The sequence below is a fragment of the Cygnus olor genome, chromosome 7 (genome assembly GCF_009769625.2).
Source record: "Cygnus olor isolate bCygOlo1 chromosome 7, bCygOlo1.pri.v2, whole genome shotgun sequence".
Classification (NCBI taxonomy): Eukaryota; Metazoa; Chordata; class Aves; order Anseriformes; family Anatidae; genus Cygnus; species Cygnus olor.
In genome coordinates, this window is record NC_049175.1 from 13,302,917 (window position 1) to 13,311,906 (window position 8,990).

General features: G+C 47.5%; 1 long non-coding RNA gene across 2 annotated transcripts; it reads right to left on the minus strand.

The window, feature by feature from the left end:
* Positions 1-211: 211 nt before the first annotated feature.
* LOC121072984 lies at positions 212-7,537 on the minus strand. Of its 2 annotated transcripts, none has more exons than XR_005821457.1 (4): positions 7,414-7,537; positions 5,411-6,297; positions 4,678-4,800; positions 212-883 (listed from the first exon to the last, which is right to left on the minus strand). It is a non-coding gene; the product is annotated as an uncharacterized LOC121072984 (long non-coding RNA). The 2 variants fall into 2 exon arrangements; XR_005821456.1 differs by lacking the exon at positions 212-883 and adding an exon at positions 1,878-3,407.
* Positions 7,538-8,990: the final 1,453 nt, after the last annotated feature.

An 8,990-nucleotide genomic window follows, 5' to 3' on the forward strand; every position in this document is an offset into this window, starting at 1 on the left:
ACTTGGAGGCTACACAACCCATGTGAAGGAAGCAGGGTGTAAAAGGAAGCTTTGTGTTCACTGGCATTGCTTAGTGCCTCGGGGCTAGGTGAGGTTTGGGTGAGACAAAAGGAGGTAGAAGTGCCCGGGAGAAGCTTTTCCTCACATTGCATCTTTATGTGGATAATCTGAGTCCATCCCGGGACTCTCTTATGGATAAACTGTCAGGTTTATGTATGCAAAATCAGCCCCTGCTGTACATAAAAGCATTTTTTCCTAGCTCTAGGCTGCTGATGCTCCGTGCCCTGATCTCTTCTGGGATGGCAAGGAGCCTGGCAACTTCTTTCAGCCACACCTTGCCTGACTTTTCCCTGCCCAGCCTGGCTTGCTCAGCCCCTGCTCCTCGATTTTTGTGCTTCATTACAAGGGGAGGGCATCGGTATTGGAGGCAGAGCAGGGTGCAGGCTGGGCAAGGAGATGGGCATCAGCCAGAGCTGGCCCCAGCTGCACCACAGCGCTGCTCCAGGGCTGGCCGTGTCCGGGGAAAGCTCCCACATACACTGTGGTGTTCAAGAGACAGGCACCAGGGAGGTAGGCAGGATGCAAATCAATCAAGATCTGTCAAACACACCAGAGAACTCCTTTTTACGAGATAAATGCCTTCAGAGGAAGCCTTGGGAGACACCTACCACGTGTTCAGCCCGCTCGGTAGCAGAGCGCACAGCATTCATCACTGCCACTTGAAGGGGTCGGGTTCCAGCTGAACATCCTCCAAATTTCTTCCGCCTTCAGCCTTCCTCTCCCTGTTCCCCTCGCTGCCCACCCAGAGGAAGAAGAGTTGCATTTGCAGCACAGTGGAGCTGCCCCTGGGGGGTGCTGGCTGGGCTTCAGCCGCCTACACTGCCTGCAAGGACCCAAAGTTGTCCAAATCAGTCACAGAATGGGAAAAGGCAATGGCCTGCCAGGATGCACCTCAGCCTCCTCTTCCCCTAACATTTCTGACTGTAATATATCTTTTTTTTTTTTTTTTTTTTTTTTTTTTTTTACTGTGGTTATTGCTCCTGTGAAGTTTTGTTATGTGCTGGGCTTGCCCAGCCTGAAGATGAGTGAGGGGACTCGATCGCAGCAGGGCACTGCTCCCTGCCTCTCCTTCCACATGCCAGCCCACTTCTAGGCTGAGACGTTTTATTCCCTTACCCAGGTTCTCTTCCCACATTTGAGAAGCCAGACTTATGGCTCTCAGCTCTTATTTTCAAGCTATGCCCCCAGGCAATCACCCTGGATAACACCCGCAAGGTTAAACACTGCACCTGGGGAGCAGGGAAGGCTGCGGCAGCAGGTGTGAAGACCCCGTGGATCCCGCTAGGAGAGAAAGAAATGGTAGAGGAAGCCACAAAAAGGCCCCATTTTCTGGTCTTAAGCCAGTTACCATCCTTAGGGATTAGCTTCAGCTCGGGAGCAAATTGCCCTAAGCCTTCCTGCCGCGGGGCTCTGCTCTGCACCGCTGCAGCTGTCAGCGGGGACGCGGCACAGGATTAGGGAGACGGAGCTTTGTCAAGATCCCAGCAAGCAGCGATGGGGCAGAAACGAAGCTGTCCTCCTGCATGGGGACATGAGGCAGCAATGGAAATAACCAAACCCCCACCTCTGATCCCCGGGCTGCGGGGTTAAGGGCACAGTCACCAGCAGCTTGGCACCCTGCAAGGCTCCAAGACCGATTCTCATCGTGCAGTAAAGCTTCAGGATTCAAAGAAAAAAGATCAGAGCATGCCCCCATAAAAGTCTAAGGCATTAGAAAAGGATGTGACCAAAATATTCTGTGGCTATTGGACATGGATGGAAGGAAAGAGGAGGGAAATGAATAGATATCTGACTGCTAATGCCCCAGACTGCTCTCTCATCCTAAAAAGGGACAAGATTCATAAACAATCAGCAGCAAGCATCTGAAAGTCCAGGTCTTTAACCTGGGTTTACCTTTCCTTCTCAATTTCTACATCTGAGAAAGCAAGAAAGCTTTTGAATGTTTTATATACTAACCTTATTATTATTTTTTTTTTTAGCTTGGCAATGAATAAAGGCTGGACTCCTACATCAAACCCTCCAGAGCCCTGTCAGTAAAGCCACTGCCAAGGTTACCCTGTGACTTACGGCTGCAGGAGAAATGGGTTGGTGCACCGCAGAGATCACCAAAAAGGGATCACAGAAGGGATGGCGAGGATGCTCTAAAACCTGTTCCAGCACAAATCCAACCAGCTAGAGGGCTGCTGCGGCAGATGGGGAGCGCTCCCATTCCCTGCCCGAGCCTCGGAGGAGTGGTGGCGCGTGGAACCAGCTGGGAAAATAAGCCAGGGAACAAATATCTGTGGGGACAGAGGTCCTGGCCTGGCCCAGAGATAATCCCTTAAAGAGGAGGCGGCAGCACATGGGCACAGGTCAAAGAGGGGCAGAGAAGGGAGGAAGACTTAAATCCCAGCTGCTTCTCTCCCACCTCTGCTCTGAAGCCAGGGACCTAGCCAAAACAAAGCAGGAGCCGAGAAAAAGACTTCAGCTACAAGTATTTATTTGCAGGTGCTAAATGATTTCTTGATTAATTCTGCAACCTGCTGCTTATTCATCTCTAGCCATCGCTGCTCAGCATTTAGCAGAGACCATATTTTAGCTCAACAAAGGGAACTTTCAGGCTGAAACCTGCCTGATGTGGGCAGCAGGGCAGTAATTGGTTTGAAAAACAAAACACTGAGAAAGAACACGAAACTCATCTGAAACCCTTTTAGTTCGAAAAAAGCTGGTTTACCATCAGCACACATCTAAATTTCTCCAGACCTAATAAAGAATCATCACCGGTACAGCAAATGTTAAGTGCAAGCATTACTTTAAAAGAGGAAAAAGAAAAAAGAAATAACCTGTATATAAATATAGATACAGACAGATAGGTACAACTCCAGGCTCTCAAATTGCAGGCTTTCAAATCCCTCTATTTTACAGTGAGATACCATCAAAATTAACATGACAATATATCATTACAGGAAGGAAATGGCTATCACATCCTTATACCAGCAGCCCAAATGTCCAAACAGAATTTTAATACAGTATCCTTCAGCAAATCATCTTCCAAAGCCATCACAGTTGCCATTTACTCCAAGGAGCGCGCCAAGAAATATGTGGCAGATCCAACATTTTCAGAGGCATTAATAACATAAACAGCGTAAAACGATAAATCAGACTCTTGCTTACCACAAAAAGGCCCAGGCAGCTGGGCACAGAAAAGCTGCAACATACTGAAATCCTGGAGAAAGCAGCTGAGGGCTTCTGAGCAGCACTGTTTAGTTTAATCCTGATTTATTGCATGGTATAGGGTCCCCCTTTTCAGCCTGAGACCAACTTTATTCAGAAAAAGAAGAGTCCCGTGGTCTGTTACCTCTTTTCTTCTAAATACAGCAGTAAAAAAAAAAAATCAGATCTGTGACAATTTAATTATTACCCACCTAATGTGGCTGCCCCATTCCAACCCTAAAAGGGAACCCATGGTTCATGACGAGCTAAGACCCCACAGCATGGCCAAGACCTACTGGGAGGCCAAGCGCATCTCTGCAAGACAGCATCCTCCTTCTGTACATCACTTTAAGAGAAAAACCAGCCAAAAAATAAAATAAAACCAGACGATCGAACCTCAGATCAGAAATTCAAGTAACTTAAATATGAAATGAGCTTTAAAATGTTTAATAACAGCCCGGAAACCCTTTAGGTCTTGTTTTGGGGATGCCAGCGCACTTGGAGGTGCAACAGCTTGCAGGTAGCAGGCACAGTGTGTTTGCCAGCAACGAGAGGGCAGGATGAGTCCTCCAGCATCCTAAGTCAGTTTAGATGGTGCTGGCTTACAGGTCCCTTCGTTTAAATTGATTAATAATGACACATTTAAATGGATAACATAAATTAATTTCTGAATTGCACCATTAGTAAGTAATTAATTTCTTTGCTCTGTGAAACTAAGATATCACTGTTATCTAAATCTATAAAGAGAAGAAATGCTGAATGAGGACTCCATTAATGTAAAAATTGATTTTTCCATTTACCCTCTTCCGAGCTCCTTTTATTTTTTTCAAACGTGCCCCCCCACACACTCCAATGCATTTATTTTTCAAGTGGCTGGGGGTAGGGAAAGTAACCTAATTTATACATCCAGTGCTAATCAAAAGATCATGCATGCTCATTTCAACCAAATGATGTCATTACGAAGGCTGTTAAAGCCGGGGTTGCCTTGGAAACACAAAATACTGATAGTTGGGGTTGGACACCCGAGTTCTCTGCGGCGCAGTAATGAGGAAACGGTGCGGCCCCGCCAGCCCCGGCCGGAGCGGTCATGCCAGGAAGATAACCCCAAGTTATTGAGATGGGCTCCTCAGCACTTGGCATGCTCCCGTTCCTCCCACCACCTGCCACAACCTATTAATTTTATGGGGCCAGGAACAGCAAATGGGCTCGGTTACAAGGCCCCCAGAAGTGATGAGGGGTGGACTCGGAGCTGCTCTGCCAGCATGCGAGCTGCAGCCCCTGCGCTGCGCCCCGCCACATGGCCCCATTCTGCACTTCAGCCCCAAAACAGCCCCTGGTGTCTCTGCCGCCCTCCTGCTGAAGCCCCTGATGGAGATTTATGGATGGTGTGGGGTCTCTGCCAACTATGGCTGGGACCCGTTGTACCTAAGGTGTCACGTCCTCCTTTCCAAGCTCAGGGATGCGGTGAATGGTCCTCAACACGCTCAGCCTTGGTGCAGGAGATCACAATGGTGGGCTCAGCATCCTCTCCAGGGGTAAAGGCACAACCTAAGGGAGAGGAGTTTTACACTGGGTACCCCAGAGCGAGGGGTTTCTTCCCAGATATCAGCAACATCTCATGCTGGACAAAAGACTTGTCTGGTCCCTCTCCCAGCCCTGCAGCCTTTATGTGAGGCTACTTTGACAGCCTTGCTGTGCATTTTGAACCGTGAAGAGCTATGTAAAAACAATTCCAGAAGTACAACTTCCTTTCTATTGCTTAAAGAAGAAAGCGCACAGATTTTTCCACACGGTGAACGTTTCCGTGGCCATCTTGCCCAGTTGGCTTTAGGCAGCTGTTCCCATTTGCCTGGGGCTGTCAGTGAGAAATGGTCCCACTTGACACACGTTGGGCAGCAGGATTTGAGCAGAGGGATGCTACAATTTGGGGAGAAATCTCTGGGTCTCTTTAGCCAGTTCTGCTGTACATTGACAAAGAATAAGATACTGGGAGAGAAAGCTTGAGGCTAGACTAGAGATGCGTTAGTACCTGCGATGCAAAGAGCCACGTCTGCCTCCATCCTCCCAGAAAGTCTCATCCCTCCCACCGGGAGCTTTCAGCAGCTCCGAATTTCACAGTGCCTTTTCAGCTCTTTTTTTTTTTTTTTTTTTAACCTACCCTGTCCCACAAACAATGCAATGTCACCTCCGATCACATCATGCTGAGCTGAATGCCAGCTTTAAGGCATGTCCTGAAGAGAAAGGGGCACCGTCTGAAATATGTCTTCAAACACAGGCACCGTGCTTAAGAAAAGAGTAGAGCAAGTGGAATCACACCAAGTATTTTGGCTGCAACTTTTTCTCCTTCCTCCTCCTCTTGTTAAAGAGCACAAAACAAAACATGCATGCAAACAAGTCAATGGGAGAAACATTTACTATCTGTGCAAAGAGCATTAAATGGCTCATTTCGGCTTCTCAATTAATATCTGGGTGTCCCCGAGTCACTGCTAGTTTTTTTCACTTAGGTGAGGAGGTGATCGTGTGATCTTCTTTCTGTTCCCCTATTCAGTCACCTTCCCTTTACAAGCAGGAGTTTCTTTAAAGGTTCCTCGACTGAAATTGTTTGAATGCACTGGGAAAATAAGAAGAACATTTCATAACATCGGCAGGCGCGTTTCAGGCAGGAGCACTCTGAATATTTATTCGCCCTTTGTGCGAGCAGCCTCAGCAAGAAAAATTTGGCGTGAATAAAAGGAATTGCAAATACCAGTGAAGTACCTCAGTAGTTTTCATTCATGAGAATATTTGCACAGGCTCCTGGGAGAATTATCAGGCGCGGTAATGCAAAATCCCTGGCAGTGTCAGAGCTTCGGACACTCTGTAATCCTCTGTCCACTGAAAAAACATCTTTTCCTGGGAGCTGAGGGCCTCAGCTGTTATTTTCTGGCTTGGGAAGCTTGGAGAAGTATTGGAAAAGGTTGGAGAAGCCCTCACCGCTGGCAGGCAACGCTGGTTGTCCTGTTTCTGTTTCAGAGTGCCTCTCCTCTTCCAATCACTATCTCTCCCCTGAGCACAAATGGAGAGCAGAAGTTAAGCTTTCTTCCAAAGTCAGAATAAAAAGAGGGAAAAATAAAAAAACAACCAAGCAGCCAACATTGTCAGAGACACAGGAAGGTGAGGGACTCACAGGGAAAAGCTATTCAAGGAGCGAGTCGTGGCAGAACTTGGTACCACGGGGCTGGATTAAACAACAGCCCATCTGGGAGTGAAATGAGAACAAACCGCTAAGGAGCAGAGCCAAAACATCCTTCTGCACAGGAGAGAGAAAGCAGGATGAAAGTATACACTGAGTTTTTGGGGCTCAACAATAAAAGCACTGGGACCAACTTACTCATAATCAGCTTTTATGGGCAAAAAGAGTCCTCGAGAATTTCATTCTTCCCATAGAATTTTATAGGGCGGTTCAGAAACTTACAGCAAAGATATTGTTTTCCATTATCTTGCCCAGGTTTTTAGAGCATTTCTCTAGAACCCTGTTGGTTTCAGCCCTGTTAAATTCAATAACTTCCCTAAGGGAGTGCTTTAAGTGTCAGGCTTGATTCAGTTATATAAAGGGATAAGGGAATAATCGTTAGACAGTGCACGAGGATGGGAGAAGTGGTTTTGTGTGGCACCAGTCTTATTTAAGAATAGTCTGAATTTATAGATGGGGCTGATGAGAAAGTTGGAAGCAACTAACGTGAGCCTAAGAGACAAAATGCAGGCAGTGCTTTTATAGCGGGCTGTGATTAACAGGGATACCCACAGAGACAGGAGGAGGGCTTCAGATGAGTATTTTAAGTGTTTTTAGATGTTTGTCTTGGTTTCATCGAGACAACTTCCCACGTACTCCTCTTCCTATTCATAATGCAAGCTATGTGCATTGGAGCTTATATAAGGGGCTGTATTGCTTGCCTTGCAATTAACACATCCTGCAATTAGCAATCCAAAACACTCGAGTCTAATACTTCTTCTTACTACTAATGCAGAATATTTCGCACGTGCTTTACTTCTATTATATTGTTGTCCTTACACCTTAATTTATTATGACAGCGTGAACTGTGACTAATCCTCCCTCCTGTGTGCTGAGCACAGGCACAGACCAAAAAACTCAGATCAGCATCTCTCCTTCCACCTACCTACTTGACATCCTCTCCAGCAAGGCAGGAGGTGGACAAACAGCCCTCGGGAGACGACATGCGCGAAGTGGGGTGAACTTCTCCATCCGGGATCTGCTCTGGTCAGGAGACACCTGGAATTTGAGGAGGGGATAGGGAACGAGGTTAGTTTTCCCATGGGATTGTAGCAGGGGAGAGGCAAATCCCAAGAGCCAGGTTTCTAAGGGCATGTGTGAACTTAAAAATGCTCTGATAGACACCTAACCCATCTCAAATGTTAATATATATATATACAGATAGGTTATATTTTGATTATATATACATATTTTGATTATTTGTATATATCTATATTATATATAGATATATCTATCTCACATTTCTCAGCCAGTGACTAAAGAGACTGAAGCTTTCTGCTGCTAACCAGGGTATTTGTCAGCACTTCCCAGACCTGTTTCACAAGCAGGTTATCCTCACCCCCACCCAAGACCCTTCAAACCCCGGGGTTTGCCAGCACCAGAACGTGGTGACACAACTTAGTGCCCATAGATCAACAGCTCTTACTTCTGTACATGTCAGGGAAACTGCAAGAACTTCAGGATGACTGCAAGAACTACCTGCACAAATGCCTAATTTATCTCTGGTGGTGCCTCGCTCCTCTCAGCCCTGCAATGGGTGCAGATTTCGCGCTCCATTATTACAAACCCTTTTTACGGCTTCCTTGGGTTTATCCCTGGTCTGAGCGCTAGATGCTCCATTTGTTTTGGCAAGAACGTCCCCGAGATTTATACCTATAATTATACAGGTAACCTTTCCAACAGGGAATTTTAAAATGATCAGCGCTAAAGCAACCTACGCATTAAACGTGATTAATAAGACGCCAAACGGCCATGAGCCTGCACCTCCCTGCTTGTTAAGCATGTCAGAGCCAAGTGTCCCAGGCTGATCCCACCACTGCCAGGCTTCATGGGACACGTGAAAGCGGCATCAAGTGGCCTTGATCATCCCTGCTGGCCATGCCCATGGGGTGAATGTCATCATACCACAAGGCACTCATCCCAAGCAACATCCACAGGAGGGCTAGGGTATGCACAAGCACAGAGGATGACATCCATCTCTTAAGGCTTCATTTCTGAGGATGGAAGCTTCCTCCCAGCAGGAGCTCCTCTGGCACGGCCGCAGCCAGAGGGATGATGAAGAGGTGACAGTGGGATCACAAGTGACAGGAGACAGATGAGCACACGGAAGCAGGTTAAGCGAGGTGCCCACTCCTCCAGTGCACGGTCCTCTGCAGAATTGTCTCGCGCTCCCCAGGGGCACCTAATGGAGCTGCTCCTTGCACTCACTGAGCAGGAACCAGCTTCGCTTACTATCAAAGCACCCACCACCCCTATTACCGGGGAAAATAGCATCTGTCAGGACATCTATCATGCCCCATGGAGACATGGGGTCCCCTCCTTCCAGCAGGGAGGGCAGGGCAGGCACGAGGCGAAGCCTTACCGTGTGCGGCGCTGCCGAGGGAGCCAGCTTCACAGTGTGCTTGGAAGGCTGCACAGCACTATCTGTTACGGCCCGCGTCTAGCCGAGGTTTTACAAAGCTTGCAT